We start from the raw sequence: 16,324 nt of genomic DNA on the forward strand, positions 1-16,324 counted from the left end.
ACTACTGTTATTATTTCCTCTGATACTGTCCTTCTGCTAACTTTATCATCCCTGCTTTTGTTTTATTCCTCTGTGTGTGTGTGTGTGTGTGTGTGTGTGTGTGTGTAATGGTATGTAAATATTCTTGCAAGCCAACTCAAATCCTCAGTAGTAGATAGATGAAGTCAGAAAGAATGAAATAAAATAACTCCTACAGTTTATTATAAATGACACTAATAACAATAGGTAACATTCACTTAACACTCATGCATCAGGCACTGTGGGAGGTGTTATATATACATTATTTCATTTAATACTCATTAGAACCCTAAAAGGTAAGTACTAGTATTATGATCCTCGTTTTACAGATAAGGAAATTGAGTCTTAGAAAAGTCAAGTAAGTCACTCAAGGTCCCATCTAATAAGCTGTGGTCTAACCTAACAATTTTGCAGCACAGCCTACAATAATCTCATATTAATGGATATGTACCCATATATTTTTAAAATTTGAATACTGAATATTTTTTATTTGAATCTTGAATACAGGGACTCCAGAAAACAAAAATAAGCCACTTAATCTAGTAAATAGGTGACAACACTGAGTTCATTTGGTCTCAATCTCACAGTTCAAGACACTGTTGAGAAGAAAGGGCCCACAGAGTAACCAGGTCATGTTCGCCTAAGTGGTCTTTGAGCATCAAATTAAAATTTCTAGCTTTCTCATCCAGTGTATGATTTCACTCAATGTTCAGAATGGGCAAATCTAGAGGCAGGAAGTTAGAACAGTGGTTGCCTAGGGCTGGGTAAGGAAGAGAGGAGAGTAGGGAGGGTGGGTACAAGGTCTCCTTTAGGGGGTACCAAAAATGTTCTAAAATTAGATTATGGTGATGGTTACACAACTCTGTAAATACGCTAAAGAATACAGAATTGTACGCTTTGAAGGGGTTAACTTTGTGATGTGTAAATTATACAATAACAATAAAGTTGTTAAAAAATAATTCCCTTGCCTGCGCTTCCAGAGCTTGTGCTCTGCAATGGGAGAGGCCACAACAGTGAGAGGCCCGCGTACCGCAAAAAAATTAAAAATAATTCCCAGGGTTCAGTATCCAGTGATCTCTAGTCACTTCTTGTGGCTGCTGTCTTTCAGAACAAACATGGAAACCAGATGTGCGTTAAGTAAGCCTTTACCCAAGAACAAAATGTTCAAACAACAATGATGAGAATAAAGACCACGCCTGTGAAGCTGGTAAGTTTTCCTTGGAAGCCATAATGAGCCGTCAGCTTCTTTCTCCAATGTCATCAGGTAAGTGCTGAATGGTATTAGCTTCTGATTTTTACCAACCCAGGAAAAATGGAAAAATAATTTCATTCCTCATTACTAAAATGTTTGTAAGTGGACAGAATGAAATATTAAAACCAGCAGCAATAGGGGAATCAAAAGACCTCAAAAGGCCCCAAAAGACTCCAGTCAAGTCAACTAGAACCTTGTGACCTTGGCGACTCAATCATTCTGGGCTTTGGGGACCTCATCTGTAAAAGGAGGAGGAGGAAGAAGGAAGTCAACTACTCCAAGGTTCTCTTCCACCTTCATTATTCCAGTCAAATCATATCTTCCAAGGACCGTCTCACTATGTTGACTTGTCCCATTCTAAACATCAGCAACTGCCCTTGGACCAATGAAGAGTTATCAAAACATCTGGACACACTGGAAATCCATGAAAGTGTCTTTCCTGGATTGTTGTTTCAAGTATTTAAGTGAGCATCTTCCCACATCCCTTATTAAATAAACTATATATCTTATAATTTAATCAGCTATAATGTCTGATTAAGATTTTAAACCTGGTGCCTAAAAATCAAAAGGCACTTTCCTAAAATAATGCAAAAATGCAGCAAAATAATTGCTCTCCAAAGTAAAAATATCCTCTCCTTTATAAAGACTGATCTTCCTCAACACTAACCTGTCACTCCGAATCTATTTTAATTATTATAAAAATAATAAATTCTTCTTAAAGGAAACCTTAAGTTTACAAACTATCTGAGGAAATTAAAAGCATTCTTAGAGTTACCACCTTAAATAGATTATGGGTGATGTTAACTTACTATTAAATTTTTGTATATCTTGCTTTTATTTTTCTCTCTCCATGAATAGTTTTTATGTTTTCAAATATAAGAGAATCATGTTTTTAAATATTAATATGCAGAAAAGTATAAGGAGAAAATTAAAACTGCCAGAAATTCCCACCTTTAAAATAATCCCTAAATCCCAATTAACTTAAGGTGATCATCCATTCTGTTCTCTCCCTAAGCATAACACATACAGAGACAGGTATATTTTATTTTATTTTTATTTATTTATTTTATTTATTTTTGGCTACGTTGGGTCTTTGTTGCTGTGCACGGGCTTTCTCTAGTTGCAGCGAGTGGGGGCTACTCTTCTTCGCCGTGCACGGGCTTCTCATCGCAGTGGCTTCTCTTGTTGCGGAGCACGGGCTCTAGGCACGTGGGCTCAGTAGTTGTGGCTCTCAGGCTCAGGAGTTGTGGCACACGGGCTTTGTTGCTCCGCGGCATGTGCGATCTTCCCGGACCAAGGTTTGAACCCACGTCCCCTGCATTGGCAGGCAGATTTTTAACCACTGCACCACCAGGGAAGCCCCAGGACAGGTATATTTTAAACATAACCAAGTACGTGATGCACAAATAGCTTACTATCCAGTGTTTTATCTTAAATATCTATCATCACCATTTCCTCCAATTACAGTTTTTCTTAAGTAAAACTGTAGTAGTTGCATAATGATCCATTATGCAGTTTTCTTTTATTGTATATTTTGATTATTTCCAACTTTTCATGACAATAAATAACACTTCAATGAGTATTTCTGTAGTTAAAGCTTTTGCACTCCTACCTGGAAAATTCCAATCTATTGCCCTATTCCTTTTGTGATTTCCTCTATTGGTTTTAGGAAGAGAAAGTGCTTCCCCATCCAAATAATAAAACCGTTTGATTTCTTTCTTTCTTTCTTTTTTTAAAATATAACTCCTTAACCTATGGACTGTATTTTTACATATTTTTAAAGGTTCCAACCTAATTTGTCACATGTTTAAGTTTTGGCCCAATCTAGAGTAAGTTATCTGCCCCACATTTTCAAATGTACATTTATGTTTTTAAAGGAAATACATGTCTCATATTCCTGGTTCTCCACTAAGCCTCAGAAAGCCTTCAGGACTGACAAAATAATCAGAGCTTTGATTATCAGCAGGAAATCATACTGGGCAGGAAGGAAGAGGACACTCATACAGGCCAGATTAAAGCTAAACAATCAAAAGGTCCAAGTTCGAGCCTTAGCGGTTTTATCATTTTAGCCTTAAAAAGTCTCAAAAGTTCCAAGATTAGCTTGTGTAGTTAAAAGACAGTTTTCAACTGTGGGCTTATTTGCCACGTGGACTGGTCCCCACTGATCTCAGTTACTGACCACGAGTAAGCTCTACATCCTGCCACACTGGTCACTGGTTCTTGCCACTGGTCCCCAGCAGAACATGTGAGAAAGCAGAGTACAAGCTCACCCACACCAACACCCAGTAGGAAAAGGACACAAAGGACATGCCTTACTGCTTGACAGTGGGTCAACAGAAGCATCTTTGAGTAGCAAGCGCAGCACAGATATCAGTATTTACATGGTTGCTTCTCATTAATAATAAAGACTGGATTATATTTCCCAAAGACATCAACTCCTCGTACCATTTTCTCCCCACCACAACACCCCTCTGAGGCACAATACTATTACTGCTGACTGGCTGCTATGACTTGGGACAAATTATGTAACTTCCCTGGGACAGTTTCATCAACTGTAAAATGGGGATAATAAAGACAATTGACCCCTTAGGGTTGTTGTGAGGATTACATGAGAGGCTTAGACCAGAGACTGCCTTTAGGAAATGCTTTTTGCGTGTTAGTTGTTATTATTACTATTACCACTCCCTCTACTACTCCTGCCACAGGTACTAATACCTTCAACCCCAGAAATGCCAGAAGGGCAAACTTAAATTGGCTTCTTCAGAAGGAACCAAGGAACTGGGGAAGTCTATGGTCAGATCAGCCCTGGGAGTAGAATCTGTCCTCAGCCTTTGCAATCCCTCTGGGAAGTTAGTATGCACTGTCATTATTAAAATAGTTCATTTCTGCGGTGGGCGGCATCACAGTCTCCCTTGCTTTCTGCCCCACTTTCTGATACGTAAACACAAGACCCTTGCACATCGGCACCTTCAGTGAGCAGGGTTAGGAGCAAGAACTCAGCGGGTCAGGCATGAAAAAGGCAGAGGTGGCTGTACAAGATGACTGACAAGGCCAGAAACTGCAAATCAAGAACCGACAGCTCCCCAAACAGGCACCTCGAAGATGAAGACTGTGGGCAGGAAATGAGAGTGATCTGGGGTGTGAATGCAACCAGACAACAGGTGAACATTTATCATAAAGGTTCAGCAGTCAGAAAACCCACTCCTGACATCATGATTCCTCCCGGTTATTCATTTCTTTCCTCTAAGTCCTTACCTTCTACTGACATTTAACCTTCCTGATGTTTCGAGTGTGGGCCAATGCATGTTGAAATAATGGATCATCAACTACGTTCATAACCATCTGAGATTTATGAGGCATCAAGGGTACTTTTGACTGTTAACAAGAAAGCATGTTGGATAAAAATTAATCGGCTCAAAGCTTAACCTGATATGGAACGGGAAAAATGTCCGTCTCTACTTGATTTTAGCCAAAAAGCAGAGATGTCACAAAACTAAACCAGTCTGGCAAGATGAGAACAAAACTGCAATGTGTGTGCCAAGCCTGGAATCAGGAATAAGATTTGCCTCCATCCCAAATTACAGATTTTGAGCACTCTATTGTACAGTCTTTTTTTTTCCCCTCATGTTTGGAGGAAGCTTATTGTAATGAATATCCTTTGGAAAAACCCTAAAATCTGGTTTTCAAGGAGTTTCCCCTCTTACTCTAGCCTTTGCCACATTGTTTATTTCTGTTTCTAATCAGTACTGTTCTGTTATCATCTGTAGAAGAAAAGGCTGCGAAGCACTTGGGAACACAGAAACTGAGACCTACCAGACCTAACTGAGCTTTAGGTGAGCTAAGAGCAAACAGGTAATCAACAAGTAAAATGTCTTAACACAGTCCTTTAAATCATTGAGGAGCTACAATCAGATTTACAGAAGTCTTCTTTAAAATTTTAAGTTAATAGCATTTAATAATTAATAAGACCACATATGCAGTACTAGCATATATTAAGCAAGTCATAGCAATCTCTGCTCTCTTTTTTTTGGATTTACTGTTGAAGAAAATATCTGCAGAGGCAGGGGTAATAATACAGCTGTACGACTGTGTCTTGAGGGGGATAAAGTACAGTCAACTTTGCAATCCTGAGATAGCATGCAGCCATAACTTTGCAACTTCAGCCTCAGCAGAGATAAGACTGGGATCTTTAAACTTTAGCAAATCACCTCAAAGATTTCTTTAAGTACCTACTTCTGTCTCCCTTCTCCCTCAATTTTATATTTTTAAACACAGGAGAACCTGAGAGAACAGACCCTTTCTGAAACACTGTATTTCCCAGCGGGGGAAAAAAGAGGAGACTCAAATGGCAATAACAGAAGCATATTAGCATATTTTAAAACACCCATACTGGGACTTCCCTGGTGGCACAGTGGTTAAGAATCCGCCTGCCAGCGCAGGGGACACAGGTTCGAGCCCTGGTCTGGGAAGATCCCACATGCCGCGGAGCAACTAAGCCCGTGCGTCACAAATACTGAGCCTGTGCTCTACAGCCCGTGAACCACGACTACGGAGCCTGCGAGCCACAACTACTGAAGCCCACGCGCCTAGAGCCCGTGATCCACAACAAGAGAAGCCACCGCAATGAGAAGCCCATGCACCGCAACTAGAGAAGGCCCATGCACAGCAACAAAGACCCCAATGCAGCCAAAAACAAACAAATAAATTTATTTAAAAAAAAAACCACCAGCGCTTACCTCAAACTAAAGCATACATAAAGCAACATAAAAGCCAATATATTTCATAAAGTGTCGCAAACTTGAAAACACCATCAAATCAAACTACGTACTCTTGTGAAACAACTTCATGCTGGATTGCTTTGGTGACAAGTAAACAAAGGTAATATCGCTCTCTAGATGTCTAAGTTAATGAAGTTAAGGAAGATATTCTCTTGATACTTCACTCTATTGACTTAATTTCATTTCAATACTGTTAGCGATCCTTTCATTGTCTTACAAGGCACACTCCGTTTCGACAGTCATATTTATTCCTAGAGGAATCACTTAAGAATAAAAACAGTGATCACTAAGGAAGGGATTCAGTCCAGCTTGATCCACCTACACTCTGCCCACGTCAACTGCTATGCAGGTATTTTCTGAGGCATTCTAGGAAAATGTCAGACTTTTCAAAAAGAAAATTAAAATCATATTCTGGTTCCTTGTAACTATAAGCGGTAGGCCCCAGAGAAAACAATGCATCAGGCAAGCACGCACAGGGTGTGAAGGACGACACCACTGGCTGGGGCACTACACACTGCTGTCTCGTGTTCCATAAAGTAAAATCAACCTTGTATAAAATCACAGTTATTCCTAGAAAATATAATGGGAAGACACAAAGAAAGGAATTCTGAAAAAGGAATTGAAAATGCATATGAACAGGTACAAACCTCTAGACTGCACATCCAACACATAAATGTCATTTCTTCTTGGCTTCCACCTGCATTTAATATTGTCCAGCAATGCATACATTACAAGGAGAACCATAACCCCCAGACCTCCGTAGGATCGACGAACTCACATTATTTTCTAAAAGAACGCAGCAACAGCACAAATGCTATGCTGACTGTCATGTCATCGCCCCGGGAGGACAGAAAGAAAATCTGACACATGCAGCAGAAAGTTCAAAACCTTATTTACTAACCTGGTGCCCCTGTGAAAGTAGTCGCTTCATATTGCTTGAAAGAAAGAATCCTTACTATGAAACTAATCTCCAAAGCAGCTGATAGCCGACAGGGGAAAAAATAACTGACTACCCCGAGAATCCACAGACACAGGGAAAGCAGTGTGTTCCCAAGCCCCGTTTTTGGCCTACTCCCCAAAGGCCACTTAAGTCATAGCCAAGCCCACAAAGCACTTTAGCCTATAAGCTTTAGTAATGAACTTGAAACCACTCCCATATGTTAAATAGATACTGGGCTGCTGTGAGAAATAAAACTCACATACAGAATGAGCTAAGGCTTCAGGCTTCATTTTTGTACTTGCTACCCAAGAAAACTGTAACACACCAGCTGAAACAAAGAGCACTCTCATTCCCTTCTTGCCCCTCAGATGCTGTATTAAAGTGACTCATTCATTTTAAACAAGAGGAATACAGTCTGCCCTCCACTAGTGCCATGAAATGAGTTTTATATTGTTGCCTAAATTGGTGGTGGTGGTGATGGAACATATAGCACTACAATTTCACATTGCCTAAGAGGGACCACATGAAGTTATTGCTTCTGAGAACCAAAGGCACATACTACCACTATTTCTAGATTTTTAAAATACATTAAATAAGCATAAAACCTCATTAATCACTAAAGTCTAAAAAATTAGGTTCAAGAGGAAAACTTATGAAAGCATTTTCTAACTTCTAACTTAGTGTCTGTAACTGTGAAAATCACTCATAATTCAAATTCACCATCTACAGTTAGGTTATATTATAAAATAAAAAAGTTTTTTGGTGGTTTTGTAGTTTTTTATAGTTTAAACTGGGACTTATGACTCACAATGGTTTCAAAGTAAGAAATTTATTTTTCATTCTAGAAAAACGTAATTGATAATTTAAAGCATTTATATCTTAAAAAAATAATGTTCCAGTACATCACTTAAGAATAAAAATCCGGGCTTCCCTGGTGGTGCAGTGGTTGAGAGTCCGCCTGCCGATGCAGGGGACAGGGGTTCGTGTCCCGGTCCGGGAGGATCCCACATGCCGCGGAGCGGCTGGGCCCGTGAGCCATGGCCGCTGAGCCTGCGCGTCCGGAGCCTGTGCTCCGCAGCGGGAGAGGCCACAACAGTGAGAGGCCCGCGTACCGCAAAAAAAAAATAAAAAAAAAAAATAAAAATCCATGCGCTGCTTTTTAACATGAAGTGTTCACAGTTATACACAATCTTCCTCTAATTTTCAATGCCAAGAGCAGTTTTAATTCTTGTTTCCATGATTTCTATCTTATTTAAATAAGACCTATTTAACATAATGGTCAAGGTTACCAAATTTAATGTTTCTTCTGAGCCATAAAGATGGGACCAAATATTCCGAGGAAGGGGCTTCCCTGGTGGCGCAGTGGTTGAGAGTCCGCCTGCCGATGCGGGGGACACGGGTTCGTGCCCCGGTCTGGGAAGATCCCACATGCCGCGGAGTGGCTAGGCCCGTAAGCCATGGCCGCTGAGCCCTGCGCGTCTGGAGCCTGTGCTCCGCAACGGGAGAGGCCACAACAGTGAGAGGCCCGCGTACCGCAAAAAACAAACAAACAAACAAACAAAAAGTATTCCGAGGAAAACTTGATTCACTTGTCGCCAAGTAGATTTACATGTATTTCCGGTAAAATTCAAGTTACTCAAAACCTATGAAACAGAAGTCATTAGCATATTAGCTCAACAAGATCAGGCATGAAAAGCCCTGAAACTCCCTCAGATCTAACACTCACCCTGCTGGCCTCTTCTACGCACTCCCAGGGTCAGGGCTGAATAGCTTCTCCAGGGGTCACTTCAGAATGACGGGGCAAGACAGCCACCTCAGTGAGAAAACCAGCCTCAAGCCCTGGCCCGTGCCTTATAAAGGAGCCAGTGCCCCACCTGGTGGCAAAACGTAGAAAAGGCTGAAACAGTTAAACCTCAGGGGAAATACTGCTTCAATGTTGAAAGAAAAAGGGAAGAAAAGGATCAGTTATAAGAGCACATTAATGTCACAATGTGTGGTAGGAATCATGAAAAGTTTCTTCCCTCAGAGCACAATATTTATAGAGGATATGAAAACACTCATGCAAAAAAAAAGTAATTACATTCAAAACCATCTTTTTATGTGGATTGGTTTGCAAGCATATATGATGATATGCATTCCCAGAGAAATCCTCTGATAAATAATATTGATCTCTCTTCTACCCAAAGGGCTGCAAGAAAAATTCCTGTGAGATCAACATAATCTCTGAAATGGAAGAACCATGGATAAATCCCCAACTCAACTAGCTAACTGCTGGTGGGACCGTGTCTCCATCATTCTGTTAAGAGGCTGTATCCCCAGGAGTCCTCCTACCTTTCTTTCAAAAAGTATTTCCTTTTGTCTCACATAAATTATTTCTGCTAAAATCAACGTTCTGATATCAACCTCAATGGAGATGAAGAAGAGTTAAATATTGGGTTTCGAATTACACAACAGTCTTTAATAAAACTCCAGCAAAAATAAAAGTATAGTAAGATGTGACTTTTAAACGAGCCCAAGCCACATTACTGAAACTAAAACTAATAACAATAGCTGATATTTAAGCTCTCAGTATAAGCCAGGCATGGTTCTAAAGGGCTTCAGGAGATTAATTCATTTATATCACACAAATCCATAATTATGCCAGTTTCACAGATGAGAAAAATGAGGCATCTAAAGGGTATCTTGCCAACAGCTAGTGGCGGAGCTGGGATTAGAACCCAGGTCATTTGGCTCTGAAGTCAGCGCCGCTAACCACATACTTTGATAATGCTGTCCTCCCGGGTGCACACCACTGGTGAAACCCTGCCAGACACTGCTCAAATGCAAGGGAGCAGGAGTTGGTTGGACAAGAACTGCTCTATGGACAGTCCTCATAACGGCACAGGCTGGGAAAGGCTGTCCAGCCAAGCAGCCGCAGAACTGAGACCTGGAGGCCATGAGGCAGGTAAGGAATCCCCAGGCAGAAGGCACTCACTCTGTCTGCCAAGGAAAAGGGGGAAGTGAGGAGTGGGCCACTGGAGGGATCATAGGGAGCTTGGTGAGGCTGGGGGACCAACAGAAGAAAACTTTGTGAGGGAGGCGGGAGTCCTCTGATGTCACATCATGGAGGTAAAGAGACATGACCAAGACATTTTAAACCACAGTGTGTACATGTTGGAAAGAGAAGTAAGAAGGAACTAAGCCCTGTAGGGTACGCAGGAATTTAGAAGACGTTGCAGGTAAAGAAAAGGGCAGACCAGCGCTTTAAAATGTACAAGTCTACACTTCCATAAACATTATCAAGGAGGCTAGGGCGGTAACCCTGGCCACAGCAGCGCTCACTTACTTGCTCAAGCTAGGTCTGGGGCCTGAGCCACGTGGAAGTTGTTAATGCTACCAACAGAACAGGGAACACAGGAGGAAGAGCAGGCTGGCGGGAGGAGCAGGGGTGGGATAGACAAGCCGAGGAGTTGGCTTTTGGAGACCAAGGCCGAGTGCAAAGTCCTGTGGGTCGTCCAGGGTGGATGTGCAGTGGGCTGCAGGAGATACAGGTCTGGCGCTCCTGTCCCCTGCATGGACGGGAGGCACACATCTAGGGTGACAGCAGCTGGAGGGCAGCAGTGGGGCACACAGCGTAAGAGGAAAGGGTGAAGTTTCAAGGCAAGAGGTATCTGAGGATTTCAGAGAGAATTCAGGACATGGGTAGGGAAATTTTTTTTTTTTTTTTTTTTTTTTTGCGGTACGCGGGCCTCTCACTGTTGTGGCCTCTCGCGTTGCGGAGCACAGGCTCCAGATGCGCAGGCTCAGCGGCCACGGCTCACGGGCCCAGCCGCTCCGTGGCATGTGGGATCTTCCTGGACCGGGGCATGAACCCGTGTCCCCTGCATCGGCAGGTGGACTCTCAACCACTGCGCCACCAGGGAAGCCCGGGAAATTTTTTGTTTTAATTTTTACTCACCTTTAACTGAAATTTAGCATCCCCTTCAATTACAAATGTAGGCAATAATTCACGGTAAAATTAGGTGTAACTGTGACTTGTCACAAGTAGAAATCAAAGACATCTTCATATCACAGTACAGTATTGCAAGTATCTCAAAGTATCGTTTCCACTCATTACTACCCCAAAATTACAGTAGTTATTAAATCTGCCACTAGCTCTTGGTAGGTAGTGTGTTAATAAGGGGTGGATATTATTATATTATTACTTTTTTGGTATAACTGTATATCAGTTTAATCGGTTTCCTTGGTAACCCTATGCATACTAATTTTCATGTCTGATATTTTCGCTGTAAGAATCTTTACTGCAAGCAGTTCTGCTGCATAGCTAATTGGCCATAAGACAATTTTGCCGTAAAAGATGAAATAATGAAACTAAAATAGGGACATTAAAAAGGACATAACAAAACATGAAAAACTAATAACAAAATTTTTAAAATATCTTCTTAGTGAAAGCAATGATACGTCCTTTCTCAAAGTCAGTCATTAAGGATTCAGGATCTCGTGTTGAACATAAGTTCTTCATGGTTTAAAAAACAGTCTGCTGTAAGGCTCTTCAGGTTTCCCTGGAAGTAAACCGAACAGACAAGGTATGCTGCTATTTATCTATGTCACGTATATAAACGTATATGTAAAGTAGTACATATCTGTACCGCATTTATATGTTCCATGACAGTCCTTATATTTCACCAAATCATCTAAGCCAGTTTCTATGCCAAATACGAAAATTTTGTCTACATCATGTTCTCCACTATCAAAGAGCAAAAAACTTTCACCATTTTCATAAAACTTATCAAGAATCATGTAACCAATTTCTTTCTAGGAGATGAGAAGCTTGATTCTTCCTTTGCCTCCAACTTCTAATACTGCGTGACAAACTTGGTAAAGATGGCATTACAAAACAAGCTGTTGTATCTAAATGAGCTAAAGAACTGATAATTAATGCTTAGACTGTCATGTATTACTAGCTGCCTCTTTTATATTTGTCATAGTTTGGTAAACTTGCTCTGACGGGATAGAGGGATGACTGTACTCATCGAAGGATTTGCAAACTGTTATGCTATTTTCTGGTATAGTATACAGTCTGGCTTTACACTTTCTTATTTCACACTTCAGTAAGTTTTCTTTTCACCGTATTTTCTATCAAGTTGCTATAACGTAGTCGAAACCAAACTGTCGCCTAGTTATTTTATCTTTGACGGCAAAATTGCCTTACGACCAATTAGTTGTGCAATGAGACTGCTTTACGGCAAAGATGTTTACGGCAAAAATAGCTAGAACCTCTAATTTTATTCGTTTAAATTTATGCAGTTAACTTAATGCATTAAACATTATTCTGAAAAGGGATTCATTAGCGTCACTAGAATGCCAAAGGGGGTCCATGCACACACACAAAAAACCAAAGAACATCTGATTTAAGGGGAGGGGGGAGAAAAACACAGGAAGACACTTAAATAAAGGAATACAGAAAAGGGGAGAAAGTGTATGAGAATGACCTGGATTCAAACCCAGGACTTCTGATTTGTGTTCTTTCCTCCACCAACCACAGAACCCCTTCATTTGTGTCAACAAAGTGCTTTCATAGGTTATCAGCTCACTAGCTCATCACAAAGACCCAGAGTAGGAAAAGGCAGGTGACGCCAACCTGCCTGAAACCTCAGAGAAGCCGCTGTCCGAGAAGACACCACTCCCCGGGCCAGTCCCAGGCGTGGAACCTGGCATCTGCCACCCCCCCACACCCCTCTATGGAGCCGAGCCATAGTCCTGAGCACAGAAGAGGCGACGACGACGACCGGCCGAGCCCACATATCACATTAGCTAGAACCTGATCAGGAGAGGACAGAAGAGTGAGTGCAGAACCTGACGAGTAGATCCTTCTTCTCTTCAGGCTTCCGTTTGCAGGGAGGACTAACAATTTATTTGGATGCTTTGCTCAAAATTCTCTTATTTAGTTCTGATTCTTAAACGGGGTGAATTACAGGACTTACAGTATTCCAACTGTTTGATTTTCCTTTGGCTGTAATCAGAACAGAAGCCTATAGTTAAGCCATTAGTTTGAAATTAGATAAACAGGCTGAAACAATGCGCTCTCTGTTCTCTCCTGGCTGTGCCCACCGACAGGCGTTCATTATTTAATGTGTCAGAGCCGTGTTGCCAGGGCTCTGTGAACGACAACGTGGTTTATTGTCTTCACATCCATTCCCTGTTCTGCCACATCTGTCATGGCTCATATCTATATTTTATCTTTTTTGTTTTATTTTGATTCTCTTACAGGGTCATTTTCTTAACTACTACAAATTGCTCTGACATCTATTCTAACGCAGCAAAAGGTAACATTTATTTTTTAACTTCTTGATAACAAAAAACTGAAGGGACACAAGGACACTCTTTTAGATTGCTTCAAATTTACACAAAATTATATCATTAAAGCAAGTTTTATCTCGTGGTTGGCTAGATATTTTTTTTCAAACATCTGATCTGTTCACAGGTTACTGTGGCCTCTTCTCATATAATGTGTGTTTCCTTTTACATGATAATGAGAATGTGGCTATACATGACTCACCTAATATCCTTGTGGGGGAAGAAAACTTTTCCCTTCTTCCCTTTAGGTTCTTTGGCTGCTCTAATAATTAAATTGACATAGACAGATTAACAGGAGAAATATACATTTAATTTTGTACATACGAGAGCCGGTAAAAATATGAGATTCAAAGAAGTGACCGAAGCAGGCAGCTTTTATGCCTTTTAGACAAAAGAAACAATAAATTTGTGAAAAATTGACAAAACATACGGGTTTGGGCTTGGGGTAGCAAATTAATGAAGAAGTAACAAGATTTGTTTATATAGCCTTCTTGGCCCTGAATTCCCTGTCTCTGGCAATAAGGATGCCTTCTACCCTCCTGGTATAGGGAGGATCCCTTTCACATGGGAGAGTTATTTCCTGCTCTCAAGGAGACAAAGGAGATGAGAGTATCCTTCTTGCACTGGCTGTTTCTTAAGTAACTTTAATTCAAAATAATCAATATGCCAAAGTAGCATATTTTAGGGTGACATATTCTGCTTTCACGTTCTTCCGAAAAAAAGTTGAGTATTTCTTAATACGCATATTAAAATGTAAATTATTATGTTTATTGGTTGGCCTTTAATTTCTAAGTTTCTCTATTCTCTTCCTTCTTTTTTTTAAAGTAAGAAGCCATAGTGAAAATTGTCCCTTGCCTTCTCGTCACAGCCACGTAGAGTGAGAATTCCTGTGGATGAAAAGAGTTCAAAATTGGCTTCCAGGCCCAGGGGACAGAAGAGCAGTGCCCTCCTGTGTCTGCTTCTCCTTGGACACATGGACACATGGACTCAGCATGCCTGTCCACTATCTGTGCATCAGAGAGTAATGCCCTGAGCCACCTGCACTGTGCGGGAGAAGGGAGTGAACCTGGCAGCAGGAAGCCTGTGATGTGTTACCTTCTTTCCTAATTACCCATAAGCACTTCTTTCTTGCTTGCCCATTCCTAGTAAGGAAGGGCTTCTTGTCACCTGAAGCCACTTGCTTTCGTTCTTACCTTGTTTTCTTTGCGTTGCTCTCAAACTTCCTCACAAGACCTCTCCCTCCAGCCAAACTGATTCATTCCATTTTTCAACTCCCCTAGTTCTTCCCCCACTTTGTCTCTATGCCACTGTCCCACCTTTGATGCCCTTCCACCTCATGGCCAATAAAGGATTAAAATCGTGCACAGTGTTTCAAGGCGTAGCCTAAATCCACGTGCTACACAAGGCCTCCTCATACTACCCTGGTTTAAAAAAAAAACGCTTTTATTTCTCATACCTAGAGCAATCACCATCAGCAATGCATTAGGCAACTATTTAAGCCTGATAACATTTCTACTGTTGTCTCGATTGGTTATTTAAATAGTCTATGGCATTTAACTTTTCATGTACTTATATGTTTCCTCCAACTAAGTTACCAATAACTGGATCACAAGTTATACCTCTGAAATCAACCACTGTAAAAAGCATATAACAGGCAAAACCCACCTTAATTAGCTATTTGTTGGTTGATTGTAAGAGGTTTAAATTATTTGTATTATTGAACAGTAATTACAATAACAGCCAACACTATTGCCACAAATGTCTTATTATACCCAGTATCTTATTTGACATTCACATCTGCCCTATGAGGTAGATACCATGATTTCCCCCACTTCTCAGATGAAGAAAATAAAGCCTGCAAGGTTCACTTGCCCATAGTCATTCATTCAACATATATTTTTTGAGCACCTACTATGTGACAAGCATTGTTAACAGCATTAATGATTCAAAGCAGAAAGTCCCTGTCCTCAGGGAGCTTGTACGTATTCTACTAGAGGAAATAGACTATCAACAAATAAATATCAAACCAAATAATGCTAAAGGCTAAGAAGAAAACCAAAGCAGAGTAAGGGAATGGAGAGAAATGGGGTGGAGGGCACCCTCCTTACATAGAGTGGTCAGAAAAGGCCTCTCTGAGGAGACGACACTTAAGCAGAGACCTGAATGAAGTAAGGTAACAAGCCATGTAACTATCTGGGGAAAAGGTTCCAGGCAGAAGAAACAGAAATTGCAAAGGCCCTGAGGCCAATGTAGTCAGAGTATTGTGAAAGAAGGAGCAATAGAAGGGGATGAAGTCAGGGAGTGAACAGGGAAGTCTGATCATGTGAGGCTTTGTAAACCATTGCACAGGTTTTCCTCCCCCTAAATATAATGGAAAGGCTCTAGAAGGTTTTAATCAGGGAAGTGAAATGCTGTAATATTTTAAAAGGTGACTCAAGTTGTATAAAGAATAGACTGAGAGAAAGCAGATTACTTAGAAGAATATTGCAGTAAACTGGAGATGATGGTGTCTTGGAATAGAGTGATAGCTAAGAAGTGGATAGATCTAAGATAGAGCCAAGAGGGTTTTCTAATGTAGGGAAATGCAGAGTGTAAAAGAAAGAAAGGTGCCAGGGAAGACTCTAAGACTGATATATAAGCAAAAAGGAAAAAAGTCCAATTACTGATCTGGGGAACATGGTGGGTGGTGGGGAGTGAGAAGGTGCAAAACATTTCAGAGGCAAATCAAGAGTTCCATTCTGGAAGGGTTAAGTTTGAGATACGTTTTAGATATCCAAATGAAGATTGGTAGGAAGTTGAATATATAAGTCTGGGCTTTGGATATATAAGTCAGGACTGAGATATGAAATTGGGAATCTGATGGCTTTAGACATTGTTGTTGGCTTTAAGTAACATATTCACACCATGAGACTGACTGAGAATGGATAAAGGACAGAAGTCTGAGGACTGAGGCTCGGGGTCCTCTCACATCTAAACGTTAGGAAGAGAAGGATCCAGCAA

The 16,324-nt window shown here is 40.9% G+C and overlaps 1 protein-coding gene across 3 annotated transcripts in view; it reads right to left on the reverse strand.

The window, feature by feature from the left end:
• The window catches only part of PLD1 (phospholipase D1), a gene marked incomplete at its 5' end in the record, with an annotated part of 202,545 nt that overhangs the window by 145,033 nt on the left and 41,188 nt on the right, over positions 1-16,324 (reverse strand). The window contains one exon of one of the 3 annotated variants that reach the window (XM_079923387.1): positions 6,950-7,518. The exons of the other annotated variants lie outside the window; for them this stretch is intronic. Of the gene's footprint in view, positions 1-6,949; positions 7,519-16,324 lie in introns of those variants that run through there. 3 annotated transcript variants of the gene reach the window in all.

Source organism: Stenella coeruleoalba (genome assembly GCF_951394435.1).
Source record: "Stenella coeruleoalba genome assembly, chromosome: 5".
In the NCBI taxonomy this organism is placed as follows: Eukaryota; Metazoa; Chordata; class Mammalia; order Artiodactyla; family Delphinidae; genus Stenella; species Stenella coeruleoalba.